Here is a 19,026-nt window from a genome sequence, read left to right as displayed (position 1 = left end):
ATAAGAACATCAAGTCAGCCGGCTTGGCTAGTTCAAATGGATCAAGTGTTAACTTTTCTAGCACAAAATTAAGATCTTAAGATAGGGCCTCCATTTTTCCTGGAGGCTTCTTATGCAAAACCCTTTTCAAAAGCATTTTGATGGGAGAATGCATTGAAAGAAGAGGATTCATGGGCAAACATTCTGAAATGGATAAATGAATCTTCACAGAGGACTAAGAAAGGCCACAGGATAGTAGCTCACACAGATATTGTAAAACCAGGGAACAATTAGCCCCGAATGGGTGCTGATTAGGTCGTTGGCACAAACTAGAAAACCTTTTCCATTTGCTAATATTTAATTTTTTAGTAGCAGGCTTTCTTGCCTCTATTAGTACCTGCTGCATGTCCTTAGTAAACAGGTGCCTAAAAGAAATTAAGACCCTATCATCCAGAGATTCAAATGAAGTTGTGGTCAAGCTGGATCAAACACCCTTTATCTTGTCTGAGTAGATCCATTCTGTGAAGCTTGTGGTAATTAGCCCTGGCCATTTCCAAGAGAAGGGTGAACCACTGTTGCCTGGGCCAGAAGGGAGTCACCAAATGATCTTGGGATATTCCTTCAGAATCTGCAGAAGTACCCTTGATATCAGTGGAAAGTGTAGAAAAGCATACAGGAACATTCCTGTCCAAGCAAAAGAAATGTCATCAGTCTTCCAGGCTTTCCTGCACGGAGTCCTGCAGCAGAATCTTGCCAGCACTCACAGTGAAGGTAAATGGGTCTACTTAAGGAACTCCTCACATATGAACCTAAACGAATAAAATCTTGGAAGACCCCTTGAATTAGGGGGCCTGATCTAGTTTCATTAGTGAGGGTCTGCCCCTGTCCTGCTCAGCTTGTCTGCAAAAGGAGGTATGATTTGGTTCCTCTGTTTGTTGATGTGCTACATAACTGTGGTATTGTCTGTAAGCAACTTCAAGAAGTCAAACAGTCCAAAGAGGATTCAGATAGAGTGCCATGATCAGGGCAAGCATCTCTTTTATATTTATGTGCTTGCATTTCTCTTTGGTAACCCACATACCTTGCACATTTATTCCTTCTGAAATTGCTGCCCAATCAAAATCTGAGGAATCTGTCGTAACTGACTACTTTGGAACAGGAATGGAGAAGGACAGATCTGGATTTTAAATTATTTGCTGTCTCCACCAACTGATTTCCCATCTGACAAACCCCAGCACTGGGATTTGAAAAGACAAAGGAAACCAAAGAGACTTCAGGTACCACTGTCTTTCTCATGTTGAGATCCATCAGGGGTATCAGAATCGCACCTCTATATTGATATAGATCTATTTTTCCTGTGGAAGAAAAGTTCTTTAAACTGAGGTACCAGCCGACATCCCAGGAACACAATCATGTTTGAATGAGTCAAAAAAGACTGTTGAATTTTCTCTTGGAATACCAGCTTGTGTAAGAGATCTCCTCACCCAAGTGAGAGTTTCCTGTCACTTTGAAAAAGACTGCAAAGTGAAGAAAGTTATGTAAATATGGAAAAATGTGGATACCCTATAGCCTGCAGTGAACTAAACTGAAGCTAGATACTAACTTACTAACTTACTCCTTTCATCACACCTTTATCACCTCTGCAGCAGGGGGGGGGGGACTAAACCTCTATCCAAAGGGGAATTTAAAATCTCATTTTTACATCTGGGAAATTCTGAGAAAGCAGCCAGGCAAACCTCCTCAAAACAGTGCCAGTGGCCACTGCCCTGGAAGAAGTATCAACAGAGTCACACTGTAAACGAGGAGTACTGACTTGTATGACTGAAGAAACTAAATTATTTAAAGCAAAATTTTTCTCACAAGAAGACACTGCAGACAAAACATTCTTTATACTTTCACAGTTAGTCAGAATAAACTTTAACATAACAGCCTGACAATTCAACATTCTGAAAATCAAAGTTGCAAAAGCATACACTTTTTATTCCATACTTAATAATATTCCCAACCTGATAAGAAACACTAGGATTGGAATTAACTAAATGTTTATTACCAGCAGGATTAACTAAAGCAATAGCTGCTGGGTCAGGTTTGGAAAGACTGTACACAAACTTGAAAGACCGAGGAACTTTATACATTCTATCTGCCTTTTTAGGGGTAGCTAGCTGACTATCACGAAAATTGCAAGCAGTGACACACACATCCTCCAAAGCTGACAGAACTGGAAAAACGGGTGAAGGTTTTTGAAATTCCTTTTGTAACAGCTCATACCATTTTCCGAGGGACTATGAAATCTCAGTGTTTTCCCACTGAAAACACCAGCACATTCTGGAAATAGTCTCAAAGAGAACCCCCACAGGGAGAATCTGAAACTGAGCTCTCCTCAGAGTCTGAATTAGACAAGTGAGGAAAACTTCCCTGTATCTAACACTTCATCCTCCTGTCCAGATTCAGGATCTTAAAGCTCTTCAGGAAGAGAGCTATTATCCCTCTTTCATTTACCAAAAAAACACACCTTACAGGAAGGATCAGGGATGGGTACAACATTCTAACAAAACAGGGCAGTCTCCCCATTCCCCCTCCCAGGAACAACTGTGACTCTTCCTTTCCACTGAGTGGGACCCCAGCAGCCGGTAGAGGACATGGCTAACCCCTGATCCACAGTAGAGGACATGGCTAACCAGAAGGATCTGGGGTAATAAGATGAGTGGTCTGAGAAATAACAAATGGCCACAGCAGAGTCACCGACCTGTGGCTGAGGCAAATTGCTAGCCTATTCTGGTGGCAAAGACTGTTTGCTTAACTTTTTCTTTTGGCTAGAAGATGGACCAGTAATGAAACCGGTAGCTTGTTCCACGGTCAAGCCAAAAATGGTGTCTTCCAAGGGGAAAACAAGCAGCAAAAGCCAGTAAAAATCAAAAGATTTTAAATGCCATTTTTTTTCACACGCATATAAAAAATTGCTCTACAGAAAAGTTTTAAAGAAGTTTAAATAACTTTTAAACTGACAGGAAAAATGGACTTTCATTTAAAAGTACAACACGGTGTTGTGACTAGCTTAAAAAATAATACTTTCCTGCTCAGGAAACTTTTAATAAACAAATACTTTATAAAATGGAAGTTTCTTTCCTCAAATGCACTTTATTAGTCCAGTAAAGAAACAGCACAAGACCACTGGTCTACGAAAGCCTCATAGGAGAGTACTCTTTGATGGCAGGACAGCTCTGAAGGGCTTGGTGCCCAAACTTGCCTTTAGTCTGATTAACCTGAGCTAGCTGACTGACTGATTGGGCACGTAGATGGTGCCCAGAAGCTTTGGAAGCTGGCTAGCTGTTACTTCATATGCAGTATGTAACTCATATAGCTAAGGTTACTGGAGCAGCAATCAGTATGATGAACATCATTAACATTTTATACACTGTCTGCACTATCCAAAGTGTCAACTATACTCTAGAAGGAGAACCGAATTATAGAGAAGTAGACTAGCATAATGATTTTGACATTTGGTCAAAACTAAAATAATTTCACCTGTAAAAATATGCGATGGCTTAGTGTTATACTATTAAAACACAATAAGACTGAAGGCATGAATAAAAAACTTAAAACAATGAAAAACAATGCAGCCAAGTATCAGAATAACTCAACCAAAGTAATAACGAACAGGGCATTGCCATACAGCAACATATTTGTCTTTGAGCTATATTTAACCAATACGATAAACATTAACCTGCTTTACAGAATCTTTACTGCCTCCAAACTTCTTCGTTAACTTTTCAAACCTCCAAAATATACTGTAAGTCAGCAAATTCACACTGCAGCCTCTAAGGTAACATATCTTCAGCCTCTAAGGTAACATATCTTCTGCTCAAACTGAAGACTAAAGTACAGTTTTAGTGATACATTAATAAAACAGTATTATACAGACAGAACTGGTACAATGATCTGCAGGTTATCGCAAAATACCAATGACAAAAAAAGGCAGTGAAATAAATCGGTAGTTATATTGGGCGTGCACGTCTACTCACACACTCTCTCACTTCCGTATTACAACTCTGAATTTACACAACCTCAGATACCTTTGCATACCGCTTTTTTGTGTAGAACAAAAATCTCAGTTGTCATTCTGCTTGTGCAACCCTGACATTGACCCATACAAGAAAGGGGAGAATGAGTAGTGCATGGGGTACAAATTTGTACTGGGTTATTGTAAAGTGTTCTATGAAAATAAATACTACTATACTCCTACTGCAATACTGCTGCATATTATTAATATGATAGAACTGAATATTACTGCTTCTGGGATTTGTTATTTTCATTCTTCTTGACATTCAGTTTAGTTTGCCTTCTGGCATTCAGGCTTTCTGTTTGTCAAGTGACATAAAAACACTATCCATCTAGCTAGATCATGGTCTCAGTAGCGGTCCTAAAGCAGAACATTCTCTAATTAAGCACCACATGAATAATACAAACTCCACTGGAAAATAAGCTCAGAATATTGGATCAAAGTCCAATATAAATGTCTGATGCAATTAGAATGTTAACAGGCCTACATACAATCTGTTAAAAAGTAACTAAACATTTGAGTGGGAGAAAGCTCCAATGGGACATTTGGCGGCAAATGGATGGAATTTATTTTACAACAGGTTTAGTTCCTATGTCAGTGTAAATCAGTTTGTAAAAAGAAAAATAATCTTAGGGAAGTACCGCATGGCATCATGGTCCTGATTCTTTGACAAGTATTATTCAGTGACAGCAGACACAGACACTGCAAATATAATTTGGTGCACTGTTTCTATGTGCAGCTTATATATTGCCGTTTTACAATTTGTGCTTTAACAAAAAAAAGTGTTTTACCGCAGAAAAAAAAAGATGATTACAGGGAAGCAATATACAGCATCAGTCTCATTTCTTTTACAAGTACTACTCTCTAATACCATACAGTGAGAAGTAATAAACACAAGTAACAGAAATATCTCAATTTATTTTTCATGACTGCATAACTATTTTGTATCACGTTACTCCTGTTGTCTCCTACTCTCACCACTGCCATCCCTTCATCCAATTACATCCTAATACAACAGCACCACTGTTAGTTGATTTAACAAGCACTACTCTCTGATCCTAGAGTTTGCAGTCATAGCCAAATACAAGGGTGAGGAAAATTTCAATTAATTTTCCATGACTGCAAAGCTACTGTGCATGTATTGTTTCTCAACAGATCTTCTACTCCTACCGCTGCTATCCTATCACAGCATTACATCCTAAACCAACACAGCATCTGGCACTGGCAAATACTTGCCATTACATGTTTAACCATGCAAGTTCTAAAACTAAAACAATTACATTTATAAACAAAATCTGAATGCACCGATAAAGGTCTCCACTTCCTAAAACTCATTTGAAATGAAAGCTTTCAAAGACTCTCTTCAAGTCAGAATGGAAAACATGAGAAATAATCATGCTATAAGAATGTACAGATGTGTTAGCATCACTATAAATAACTTACTTTCATCTTACCTCAAAACATTTCCACAATATCTAGTAAAATTACTTTATACTGTCAGCATCAAAATTACTGTCATCTTACCAAAAAGTGAATCTTTGGATGATTGCACATCATGTTAACCTTTCCAGGAAACACACACATACGTCAACATTTTAAAGAAGTGGATCTCTGGATAATTACAAACTATGTTAAGCCTTAGACTGAATATATGATCTAAACTGAAACACAAAATTGATGTGCATATAAAATATGTTCTACTTTCGTTAAAGAACACAGGAAAGACAGGCTTATCCACATTTATATTCAGACCAAAGTGACATGTCATATTTTCACAGACAGCTTCTGGAATTCTGAAACACTGCTTACACATATATGGCACTGCAGAATATACTGGAGAATAGAATAATACAAAACTATGTGAAAGCAGTGCTTCAGAATCCCAGAAGCTGCCTTGCGAGTCCTAACATTTTAAATTACCAGCTTCTAATCTGTGTCAATATTTGTTCACTTATGCAGCAGTACAACGTGATAAGAGGATAGTGCCACTGGCAAAGATGGACTTCAAATTCCACCACCTCAAACAAACGGTAAAGTAATACCAAGAAAGCACACAATAGTCTGTTTCAGTAATTACTTCACAAAATGCAACCTGGCCCAAAGAACATAAAAGGAATATGTACTACTGTCCTGGGTATGGGCTTCCAACCTCCACACCCAAGCCAGACTGCATAAAGGCCACTTATACAGCAGAGTCTGTGGCCATGCAACTCAGACCCCTTTTTCTCACTATTTTATTTCTGTGAACCAATGACTTGCATTGTTCCTGTATCCATGGCAAATGCCTTTCATACAATTTTTTTCAAGCATACCCACCCACCCATATATGCTTGTGCCAACACACCCACACACATGCACACTTCCCATGGAAACCTGGCAGAATTCGCCAATGCCTCACAGCTTTCTTTTTCTTCTTGGCTAGCCTTTATGACTGGATGGATATACACACACGCACACACAGGGTTAGGACCAGAGAGTCAATTACCAGTTGCTCTAAATCAAGCCAAACATAAACACACCAATTAGTATCTCTTTTACTGATAGTAGTTGCCTTAATCAGTCTAAGGAGAGATATCTGTCACATAGCTTATCAAATCGACACACAAATGATGCTTACTCTCCTCAGCTAAATAACAATACAAAAAAAAATACAATTTTTTTCATGCATACCCACCCACCCATATATGCTTGTGCCAACACACCCACACACATGCACACTTCCCATGGAAACCTGGCAGAATTCGCCAATGCCTCACAGCTTTCTTTTTCTTCTTGGCTAGCCTTTATGACTGGATGGATATACATACACGCACACACAGGGTTAGGACCAGACAGTCAATTACCAGTTGCTCTAAATCAAGCCAAATATAAACACACCAATTAGTATCTATTTTACTGATAGTAGTTGCCTTAATCAGTCTAAGGAGAGATATCTGCCACATAGCTTATCAAATCGACACACAAATGATGCTTACTCTCCTCAGCTAAATAACAATGCATAAACCTAAATAAAATCAATGCCAGCCACAACTTAAAATACATTAACTTAGTAAAGAAAACAGCACAAACACAGGTTAAAATACATGTAGGTTTTTGCACGTGGAGAAATAAAATAAAAGGCAATAAAAAGTCAGGATGCATACAGAAAACCTAATCTGCAAATACCAGTTTCCTGGTTACTCTTACTGCAGAAACACTATTTCTGTCATACATTAGATAAATTAATAACTAGCACTCACAGTCACAGATGGGTGGGTCCACCATAAACAAGACAGGATCTTCTTCATAGCATTGCACAGCACATCCCTCAGTTACATACATTTTTTTCCCCAAGCACCGAATGTTCATCAGATGACATCACCTTCGTGTTGCTGGTGTGCAGAAAAAACATAGTTAGACCACCTTATTTAACATCTTAATTACATCAGTTCTGCTATAATAGAAATTGGTAATACCTATCCAGTCATTTCTTCTCCTTTGCTCTATCCTTGTGTAGCTGAAGAATATGCAAGTCAAAGTCCAGCAGCAATTACATCTCAAACAGTTCCTAGTTTTTCCTCTTCTGTTATAGTCACAAAAGATGACAAGTGTGGGGATCCAACACATTTCAAAATACATTCTTTATTTGTTTATATTCAGAAAACTCATACATTCTCTTTTTTTTCTTATTTTAAACACCTTTAACATCACATATTACATAGTGGTACGAGTACACTTTCAATTATAAAAGTAAAAACAAACCATTCCAAAGATCTTTTTACTTTTCATCCCTTATGTACATAGTGTCTTTCTTAATTATTCAATTAAATTACTCTGATGGCATACAGGGACAGTGGCGGTTGGTGACTTCAAATCAAAGGGGGGCTGCAGGAGACAGCTGAATGAGTGGGGTCAACAGGAAGGGGTGTGGCCAATTAGAAAGGGGAGGGGCTATGCTCAAAACCACAAAAACTGGCAATTTAATTAAATACACTGCCCTGGGTGCCAAACCATCATTATGAGAGTCCAATCAGACAAAATGAAGTGTAGAAGAAAAAATTATTTCAATGCATTGGCTACAGGACAGCTAATACCTAGATGGAAACAAAAAGTTGTGAGGCATGAAAAAATAAATTACTTTTTAAATACATTACTGGAATGCCAGTCAAAATCAAGTATAAAAAACTTGCAGCACTCAACTCAAACTACTTCTTGCACTGCAGTTCTAATTATAATTTATATTCAGCTTTATAAAAGTACCAAGTAACATACCGAAAGTAGCAATCTCTGTGATACCCCCACTTGTAAAAATGTTTCTTATCCAAAAAAGACCTGCTGCCTGACAACAACTATCTACTTGTTTCATGGGGAAAACATTATAAAAGTAAAAAATGAACAGCAAACAGAAACAAGCTCAAGTTAAAGTGCTTAAAGAATTACTGCATAGGTAATGGACCACACATCATAGACTGGCATTCTGTTTAGTTTACGGTAAAGCCTGCAAAGATCATGAGCTTCTGAAAATAATGTAAACCTGTCCTTTATTACAAATACTGTCATATGCATTTCAATAACCAAGGCTTGTGTTATCTTGTTATGTAAATATTCTCTGCATGGCAACAAAAATGCTTTCAATGCTGATAATTCTTTAGCAGTATGCTTATAAAAGCTTACATGAATCTTACAATCCCAGACAAGCTTACCTGATGTTCATTAAAGCATTGCTACTTAAACACAGAGCAAAAGGCACTGTATCAACATGCATTTTCTGAATAATAAGTATAATAAATCAACAGTATAAAAATATGACAAAAAGCCAGAACATTCTGCAAAATCAAGGATAGATGAAAAGCCACTGTACTACTTGTGTCTACATTGGATGGGGGGATAATCTGCACACTTACACCACATAACTGCACCTTGCCTTACTTGGACACATCCACAGTCACTACATTGGGGAGTGGGGTGCAACAAGTATGTCACAATTTGAAATGTCTCTGGCTAACGGTGATGGCCCTGACACATTTGTCATACCTGTCAACCTCGGAGCAAGAAATCTGGATAAAGCCATAAATAGAAGTGGGACAACGGCCCCAAAATAAGGACAAATTTTTAAATATTGCTCTTACAAACTTAGAAAATAATAGAAAAGTAAGTCTTGCATTAGTATGAGTTTTCTGAAAGGTATGAAATTTGAAACTCAGATGTCTGTTATTAATTTTCTAACTTCAATCTTTAATGATTTGCCACTAATTTTTCAGAAAACCACAATTTTGTGAGAAACAGACCAAAAATGTAATGCAAAAATATAAAATAGCCACACAATACAGCTGAGAACCAATATTTACACATGCACGCACGCCCACACACATGCCCACACACATGCACATGCACACAGGGAGGTCTGAACATCACTAATTTAGAACTTTGCTTTGCCATCTTAAGACTCGAGACAGTTTTAATCTATTAATTTCTATAATATAAGCAAGCCACCAAGTACAACTAAGAATTATATTATTGCAACAAAGCCAAAAAAGAAAAAAAATTTATTCTACAATTTTGTTTTTGTATCCCCCTTCACTAACCTGCTATTTACCAAGTACAGCAAATAATTATCACAACAAAGCCAACAATAAAAAAAAAAAAAAAAATCAGGTTCCTATCAGATGATCGAAGACGCATTTTGTCAAATGAGTCTTGGTCAAACTTGAAATGTTGAAAAGGCAAAATGACGAAGAGGCATATAAACAAATTCTTTCCCTGGGAAAGAAGTCGCTTGGCCGCTTCCGTCACTTGGCCATTTTCGGCACTGTAGTTGGGGAACAATGATTTTTTTCCCCTGGGAAAAACATCACTGTTCTGGTTGTTCGATGTCTTGTGAATTCTAACTTTTGAGTTTGATATAACAACGTTCGATCATTTGATTATTCGTTGTTATAATATAGACCCAAAAAATCTTATTCTACAGCTTTTTTTGTATCCCCTTCACCTTCACTAACCTGCTACTTACCAAGTACAATAAGAATTAATAAAGCCAACTATAAAAAAAAACAAATCTTATTCTACATGTTACAACTTTTTTATATCCCCCTTCACTTTCACTAACCTGCTATTTACCAAGTACAACTACTAAGAATTAATAAAGCCAAAAAAAAAAAACATTCTACAAGTTACAACTTTTTTTTGTATCCCCTTCAACTTCACTAATCTGCCATTTACCAAATACTTTACAACAATGAAGAACTAATAAAACCACAAAAAAAAAACATATTTTAAAAGTTACATGTTACATCCCCCTTCACTAACCTATTTCAGTTCCTTTCCTCCTCCTGTTCTTTGAAGTGCTGGCCTCTTCGTTCTTCTACACCAGCCAGGTCAACGTGCACTGCTCTGCTGCCTGTGTCCTCAGAGACTCCTCACTCCTCCGATTAAATGAACTCCGCTCAGGCCTCCAAAAAAACCCAAAAGTATACTGTTGCCATTTCTCAGCTCGCTCTTTTTCCCAGCAAGCAAAGCATGGGAAGAGAGAGAGAGCGAGCCGAGAACAATCAGTAAATATCCATCCAGCCGTGTCACATACGTGACTGTAGATGTGGCAGTCCGAGCCCCTTCCATTCACTGCGGTTAAAAACCACGTAGACTTGTGGGCATGTGTACAGTAAACACTTATTTATTAATCCGGACTGGTTTAACTGCAGTCCGGATTAAGAGAAACTTTTTTTTAAAACCAGAACTCACCGAGCACGCATGCACAGTTAGAGTTCCAGGACATAGCGAGTCAGTCGGACTCGCATGCTGGGTACCCTGCAGCCAAGCCAGTGAAGCCAATAAGCCAGTCAGTATTTTTTTAAATAAATACATTTTTTGTAATTGTTTTTCCTTTACCTTTAGCTGAAGGGGCTGCAGTCCAATACCACTAACAGCCATTGTACAGGGATAAAGCTCTAACTACTGCCCAGCTGACCTAGGTTTGATTAGCGGCTCAGGAGACAGGCACAACAGCATGGAGGGATGGGAGTGCCAGTACTGGGGGGGGGCATACACTGGTGATGATCCCTAAGGGAAGGAATGGTCCAAAGAGGGGAGTTGTCCACAGACAGAGCACCCTGGGATGGGGAAAGGGAAAAGTGGGTATGGCATATTAAAAAAAAAGACATTGGATAGATGTCCAAACCCCAGGATGCCCTTAAGATCCATGCCTGGTCCCAGCAACATTGAAAGCAAGTTTGGGGGGGGGATGCTGGTAGACTCAGTGTGGATGTGGGGCACTAAGGGGCAGGCCTTTATAAATGAGGTCTGAAGAGACCAAAAAAGGAAAGAAAAGCAATTATTCAATTTAACATTACAAGGATTGATCAAGTAGTCCTGGCTTGCCTGAAATTTCACTCCTCCTCCTCAACATCATTCTGTATATAGTATGTATTGTTCTAGTTTATTTCTATGCTCCTTCCCTTTTCTAAAGATCCCATCTCAAAATTAATTTATCTCCTTTACAACATTAAACAATTCTATTGCAATTGTTTTTTTTTTAATTTCCATTTTCTAACAATCACTTTTTTGGCAGCCAACAGCATTAAACTTGGTATGGCCTTGCTACGTCTAGGTAATTCAATTTCTGCATCCCAGCTCAAACAACAAATTTATTTGGTTATAATAATTTGCTCCCCAACAAATGTCATACATTCCTAAGCCATGAAGACAAATATAGTGATTGCAGAGCAGTTCCTAAGCCAGGAGAACAAATACAGTGATTGCAGATGAATGACAGAAGAGAAAGAAAGAAAGAAAATTATATTTAATTCAATTGCCTTTAGCCTAACATTATCACTGGAATTACAGTAAAAATGCCAACACCTTCCACACCAACTTTGTGAAACCTGTTAGTAAACAGTTCAGCAGTTTATTTTTCACACACACATCTGTATGCAGCAGGACCATATCTTTGGTCCCTCCACAATGACAACTTCAGGTGACACTGCTTGGTCCCCTTTCTTTCAGAGCTATACAACCATTTGGGGGATCTGTGTAATAATGGTTACAGAAAATTACTGCATCAATGTGATTGCTTTTCATTGCCTTATATTGAGAATGCTTTATACACAAAATTCAAGTACTTATGATAGATCTGGCTGATTCTTATCCGTATGCTAGAAACTTTGACCAGATCAGTACAGGTGTCATTTTACTCCAACTATCATAACCTTCTACAAGCTTGAACTCCTCCCCTTTTAACAAAATGCACTGCTTTCATCCTTCAGATCAAACTTCATCACTATAATATAATTTTAAAAAGTTTTCAACTTTAAGAATTATACTGAAAAGGTACAACCACGGTTTGTATGCCTTTGAATTACATCATCTTCTTCTTCTTTCTGCTGCTCCCGTTAGGGGTTGCCACAGCAGATCAACTGTTTCCATTTCTTCCTGTCCTCTGCATCTTGCTCTGTCCCACCAACCACCTGCATGTCCTCTCTTACCACATCCATAAACCTTATCTTAGGCCTTCCTCTTTTCCTGTTACCTGGCATCTTCATCCTTAGCATCTTTTTCCCAATATACTCTGCATCCCTCCTCAGCACATGTCCAAACCAACATAATCTTGCCTCTATGGCTTTGTCTCCAAACCTTCCAACCTGGGCTGACCCTCTAATATACTTATTCCTAATCCTGTCCATCCTCGTCACACCCAGTGCAAATCTTAACATCTTCAACTCTGCCACGTCAAGCTCTGACTCCTGCCTTTTTGTCAATGCCACTGTCTCCAACCCATATAACATAGCTGGTTTCACTACCCTCTTGTAGACCTTCCCTTTCACTACTACTGGTACTCGTCTGTCACAAATCACTCCTGACACTCTTCTCTACCCACTCCATCCTGCCTGTACTCTCTTCTTCACCTCTCTTCCACACTCACAGTTAGTCTGAACGGTTGATCCCAAGTATTTAGCCTTGAACTACATACAAGATAAAAATGGTTGACTATTCAGAATGATACTCTCTGTTGACTATTCTCCAGGTCAACACACAGGTGATAATTTTCATAACATGAGAGGTGGATGGGTATATTGCAGTGTAGTGACAAAGATCAACCAGCTTTATAGTTATGGTAAGCACATAACTTTAGTACCTGTGCTGATCCAGTCCATACATTGTAATCCTTGGACCAAGTTCTGAGCAGAACAGAATGTGTGAACTCAAGATAAAATGCCTCATAAAATGGTAGCACCAAAAACTGCTCTTTTTTAAAACACCTTTATTAAATTATCACTTAAGACACAGGCAAACATACATTAACCGAAAAGAAAACAAATATTACCATTTTTCCATTTACATACATTATATATCACATATCCTTTTCTTCTTACAATGATCATCAGTCCAGCGTTAATGATGCCTGAGATGCCACGCAATTGGTAAACACTCTAGAGGCTGAGGTGAATATGAAAGGCAAGGATCTGAGCTGCCAGTGACTACAGAAGTGAAGAAATCGCCTGGACTCCTTAGTTATCTTTATTTGAAGGTAGACATTCTGGAGATCCAAACAGCACATGCAGTCTCATTCCTGAAGACACAGAAGGACTGTCTGCAGTGTGACCATCCTGAATGTTTTTGGGAAAAATTTTAAGTGACTGAGATACAATATTGGCCAGGGGTCCCTGTTCTTTCTTGGAACCAAGACGATCCTTCTCGTAAAACCACAATCCTTTCTTGTTTGGTAGGACTACCTGGATTGTTATTTTATGAAGTTAACCTTTTGAATCACTGCTTTCCTTTGATGGGGTGGGATCTGTGGAACAGAAGAGATGGCATCAGTGCATTTTTTTGAAAATGGTATTTGGATATATTTTTCCAGGATTCAAATGTCCTCCATCAAGGTCATCCACACTTTGGGATGCAAGGAAGTGTGACCCTTCATTGCCACCAGACGAGGACAGTGGTAGCCCTTCAGGGATTTTACTGCCTATTTCTGGGAGAAGATCTAATGAATGTTGGGTTTAGCAGTTCACCTTTGCCCCTATGGTGATGGAAGCTGGAGAATTGGCCATATCTGTGAGGGTCTACTTCCACTGTTGCTTGAACTGAGGCTTTTGGGATTTTTTTGAACCATATGTCCTTTGCTCCCTTTCAGTTCCTGGCATAGTAGCTCTGAGGGGCTAAGAGCTTGACAATGAAAGCATTGAGTGTCTTGCTTCCTGCACACATTTCTGTAACCTATCTTTTACCTTTGGTCCAAATAAGGTGGTGCTGTAATGGGGGCAGTGGCAAAGGCTGCTCTGAAGTGCAATACAAATCTTTCTAGCCTGAGATGGGCCTGTCACCTTATTGCAATGCCAGATCCTGCTGCCCTCACTATTCCATCTACAGCATTATGTGACAATCTCATGGAGAATATGACAATAGTATTCATGGTGTCCATCTGTGACTCCAGGGGGCAGTTTTGAGGATTTCTAGACTCCTCAGCTAGCTCCCTCTGGAACCTGGCCATATCCATCAAGCAATCAATTCCACTAATAGAAAAAGTACTTTACTAAGGGAGCCATGTATATACCTATCTGACTCTGGGCTACTTATCAGGATATTGACTTGCCTGTGTATCCTCTGGGGCCTCTTTTTAGTGGCAGCCAAAAGAGTGGTGATCTGAGTCCTTTGTGCCAGTGAGACCTGTTTTTGGGCAGCCTGAGAACTACCTGGTTTCTGAGGTACGGGTTCATCCTCATAAGGCTTCTTTCAGGTATGTTGACAAACCAGGCCCACCATTTCATTGGGAGATTGGACCGTCCAAGTTCTTGCTGCAGCAGATCAGAAGCCCTCCTGAGGGAACTTTCCCTCATGAGGGAAGTGGGATCGGCAGGCCAGAATTTCACCTGCCTCATCACTTCTAGGTTTTCCCAAAATTTGGAGTTTTCTGGAAGGGACTGGATAAAAGTTTTCTTTTTTCCAGGGTAGGGGTCTCTAAAGGAGAGTCTAGAGGTTTCCGCTTTTCATTTTCTGAGAATACTTGGAAGGCAGATATTTGAGCATTCTGAAGAGGATTCCTTCACAAAGCATCTGGGCCTCCAGGGGACTTCCAATCAAAGGTCCTGGTGGAAGGAAAGTGAAGAGCTATGGGAATCATGCTGGCTGGGGTACGAGGGCAGAGCCACCACTGTACCTACTCCATCTCTGAAAACTTCAAGAATTCCTTGAGGCCATCACTCATCTCGAAGTTAGCATCAAAAATGTTGGCAGCAAGAGTGTTTGTGATCATGATCCAGGGCAATACAAAAGCCATGATGCTAATGATCCCTTGTGGACAAGACAGATGAGAGTGTATTTGGCACTGAGGTGTCAAAACTGACTGCGTGGATACAAAGGAAGCACCCAAAGAAGTCTGTGTCAATCCCTGTATCAAACAATCAGCACCAACAACCTCAGATCTAGTGATTTTCATAGCAAAAGTATTATTACTAAAGTCACCATTGCTAAGGGTATGGAAAAACTCAATTGCTGCTGAAGGAAATGGCACATGTTCCATGGTTGTCTCAACATACTCCTGATCCCAAAATAGATCCTGATTTAGGAACAGATAAGGTGGAGATTAAGGGTTAATCTTTAGCCATCCTTGAAACACAGGGGGCTGAGATGACATTGAGCTCCAGCTGGGCCTTCAGAAAAGCCATCTCCAATTTCTCCTGATGCATAGCCCTTCAGCCCCTCTGTATCAACTTGCAGGATCTAACTAATAAGGCAGAAGTTGGTCATGAATGCAGGGATTTAGACATGAATAGTTCAGAGGAGAAGCTGTCCAGTCTTTCTTTTTAATAAATTATGAAGAATCTGAACAATCAGGCCAAGTTGCCCTTGTAGGCCCTGGTTCTGATATGGAAATCATTTCAGTTCTAGGAAAGGTTAAGACACATCAGGTACCTTGTCCCCAACTCTTCCAACCTCCCTTTTTCATCTGTAGTCTGACATCATCCTGGGTGAGCTCTTTTAGACTTAACTTGTTTCTACAGTCTAGAGTATACTGACTAGATTTTTTACAAATAGTACAGTCAGTATTCAAATGTTCTGACCTTAGGCAAAACACAGAATTTGTGTGGGTCCTGGGGTGGAATTTTGTATCCAATTTTTTTTTTCATCTTGAAAAGCCACGAGTTCATTCTTTATTCATATTTCAACAACCAGTAATAAGTTACTAAACATTTGAAACAAACATTCTTAGAAATATTCTAATAGTAACAAATCACATAAGAAATCAACAATTAGAAGCACAAACTAAGCACCAACAAGGACGCATTTTTATTGCCAAAGGCAGAAAAAATGTCAATTTCTGATGTAAACAATTGTAAACAATTACAATTTTGGTGGTGAAAATGTTGTTATTTAAAGGGAGGACAGGTAACACCACAAAACAGGACAGAAAGTATGACTGGCCTTAGCAAGAGTGGGGAGTGAAAGGTAAAAAAATGTTAAATGTGAAACAACTGCTACAAAGCTAGCAGAAACTGTAGTAAAAGAAAAATTGGGGGGAAAAGAGGTGACTTAACAGTCACTTGTTGGGGAAAAAATATTTTAAATGTTAAAACTGAAACAATGAGTAACAAGGCCACACAGACAAACCAATCAGCAAAAACTAAAAGAAAAATCTAGCCAAATTAGACTTTCCACTGTGTGATTCCTTAAAACTTATTGCATTAGAAGTTACATGGGATATACGCAAATGGCCCCTTAAGGACATCAGGTGTTTCAGCTATAGGACTGTTCAGAATGTCCATAACTTTCTTACCTTTTCAAGTCTGTTACACACAAATTCAGGCCAATAAAGCCAAACCACACTAGCCACACACATGCATGTGTCATTCTTCTTACGGCATCATTAGCACAGCATAAATGGAATGTTTGGCTAACAGCTGGAAACACAGGGTTGTCATATCCAGCTAATGTCCATAACCATTAGCGTGTCTGAAAAATATCCCAGCTAACAAACTACAACAATGATTAACAAGGTCACACAGATAAACAATCAGTAAAAACTAAAAGAAAAATCTAGCTAAGCTAGACTTTCCACTGTGTGATTCCTTAAAACATCTTGCATTAGAGGTAAAATGGGATATATGCAAATTACACCATTAAGGACATCAGGTGTGTCAGCTATATGGCAGTTCTGTACACCCATGACATTTTTTTACCTTTTTAAGTCTGTTAATGCTGAAATTGCTCAAACTGCTGAAGATACATACATTGCTTGGAGAGGCAGAAAGAGATCTGGAAGACGAAAGCAGCACATTCTGGGAGTAGGGGGAGGAGCTCAAGTGTACAGAACATTGTGAAAGCTGCCAAAAAAGGGCTCCTTTGGTGAGCAGTCCTAGGATTACAATGTACAGACTGGATTAATGTACATCATTATGTAACTGAGGTTTAGTAAAAAAATACATTTCCAAGCAACCCTTTAGGACACTTCATAATTTAATATCAAGAATACATGTGTTTTCTGAAGTTAATCAGAACTAATTGAATCATGGGAATTGTTTTTTTGTAGGCTACTTGTGTACAAAACAAACTTGCTTCTTACTGGCAACTGTATGACCTACACAAAACCCTGCAATCAGGATATCATGCTAAAAATATTTAGCTGTTAAAGTGTATAATGGACATGTTTTCTGTTTTCAAAGAAAGTCTACAGAATCACGGGGATCCCTGCTCACTGTTTCTTGAAGTGCACAGTTTAAATTCACAGAACTGTTATTCAAGTATCTGTAACCATTATCACAGCACCTCATCTACAGTTAACTCAGTAAGACAGCAGCTTTAAGGTTTCGTTGCTAACTTACAAACAAGGCCAGTTAAAGTACAGCCAATCGAATGTGCACTTCTTAAATGAAAACAATTTCAAAATTAAGCATAACTTATTAAGTAATGAAGTCCAAACAGCATAGAAAATGTCTGGCTTGCACAAACTCAGCTGCAATAGAAAAGCAAGCCAGATGTTTAACATGTAATGAATTCAAGTTTGAGTTCCTGTTTGATAAACTTCTGCCTGGGTGATCATGGTTTCAAACAATGCTACAGAGAAATGCTTGGATAACTCCTTTTTAACTGAAGCATAACAGTTCACCCAGTCTTTGAATACACATTTTTCCTACTTCTGTCTCTGTCTTGCCCTGCCTCTACTGGATTGCGGTTCAGAGTAAAACTCCTCCCCTTCCTTTACCAGGAGACTTCATTATAACAGAACTCTCATATAAAATTGGATCTCATTCTCTTCTATCCTCTCACTACAAATTACTCATTATAAACTTCACATCACCGACCACACCTTTTCAGGGGTAGATCCTCACAAACAATTGCTTTTTTTCAGTATTAACTCCACAAACATGGAATCCTACCACAAAGTCAAGCTCCACCTCACAAAATACTTAACTGAAACAGAATAAATGCAGACATCTCCATAATATCAGTGTCAACTAGTGGTATGCAATACTTTAAGGAAACTCCAGGATGCCACAGAAATACATTACCTCTGTAGATTTCAGCTTCCTAAACCATAGTATACAGTTCCTCTATCCTATATTCCTTCTTCATTCTTACCATTACCAAATGTATCCACACCATACTGATTTAGTCTCCACTTTAATCACACTATTCATTCATTGGATTTGTAAATATTGCAGATAACCTCCAATAATATAACTATTAAAGTCTGTAGATTGCACTATCCACAACACAGTGATTATTATACCAAATCATTCATGTTTTTTTTTTGTTTTGTACTCTGGGGCTGAACCTGAAAGTGATTCTAATGGATCATTGTTCCACCTCAGTTAAATACACACACAAGCACACACAGACACACACAAGCACACACACACACACACACACACACACACAGACACACACACGTTTATACTAGATAAATGTGGCATAGTATCATGCTCAGACATCTACATTTAATGGCTAAAGCTGTAAAGTACAATTCCTGTAATGCTTTTCTCATCGGTTGTATAACTATTTCAGTTAGTTGACAC

The 19,026-nt window shown here is 38.8% G+C and overlaps 1 protein-coding gene across 7 annotated transcripts in view; it reads right to left on the bottom strand.

Moving 5' to 3' along the window:
* LOC122789279 (dynamin binding protein) overlaps window positions 1-19,026 on the bottom strand; it is a 1,317,438-nt gene that overhangs the window by 1,155,017 nt on the left and 143,395 nt on the right. For 5 of the 7 annotated variants that reach the window (XM_044056581.1, XM_044056587.1, XM_044056586.1 and 2 more), the window contains exon 2: window positions 7,279-7,410. The exons of 1 other annotated variant lie outside the window; for it this stretch is intronic. The gene's annotated coding sequence lies outside the window, so the exon portion shown is untranslated. Of the gene's footprint in view, window positions 1-7,278; window positions 7,411-7,494; window positions 7,512-19,026 lie in introns of those variants that run through there. One more of the 7 variants, XM_044056583.1, reaches the window with a different exon arrangement.

Source organism: Protopterus annectens, chromosome 14.part0, assembly GCF_019279795.1.
Source record: "Protopterus annectens isolate FY-2018-M chromosome 14.part0, PAN1.0, whole genome shotgun sequence".
NCBI classification, from domain to species: domain Eukaryota; kingdom Metazoa; phylum Chordata; order Ceratodontiformes; family Protopteridae; genus Protopterus; species Protopterus annectens.
Note: the sequence above shows the minus strand (reverse complement) of the source record. Positions and strands in the feature narration are given on the sequence as shown.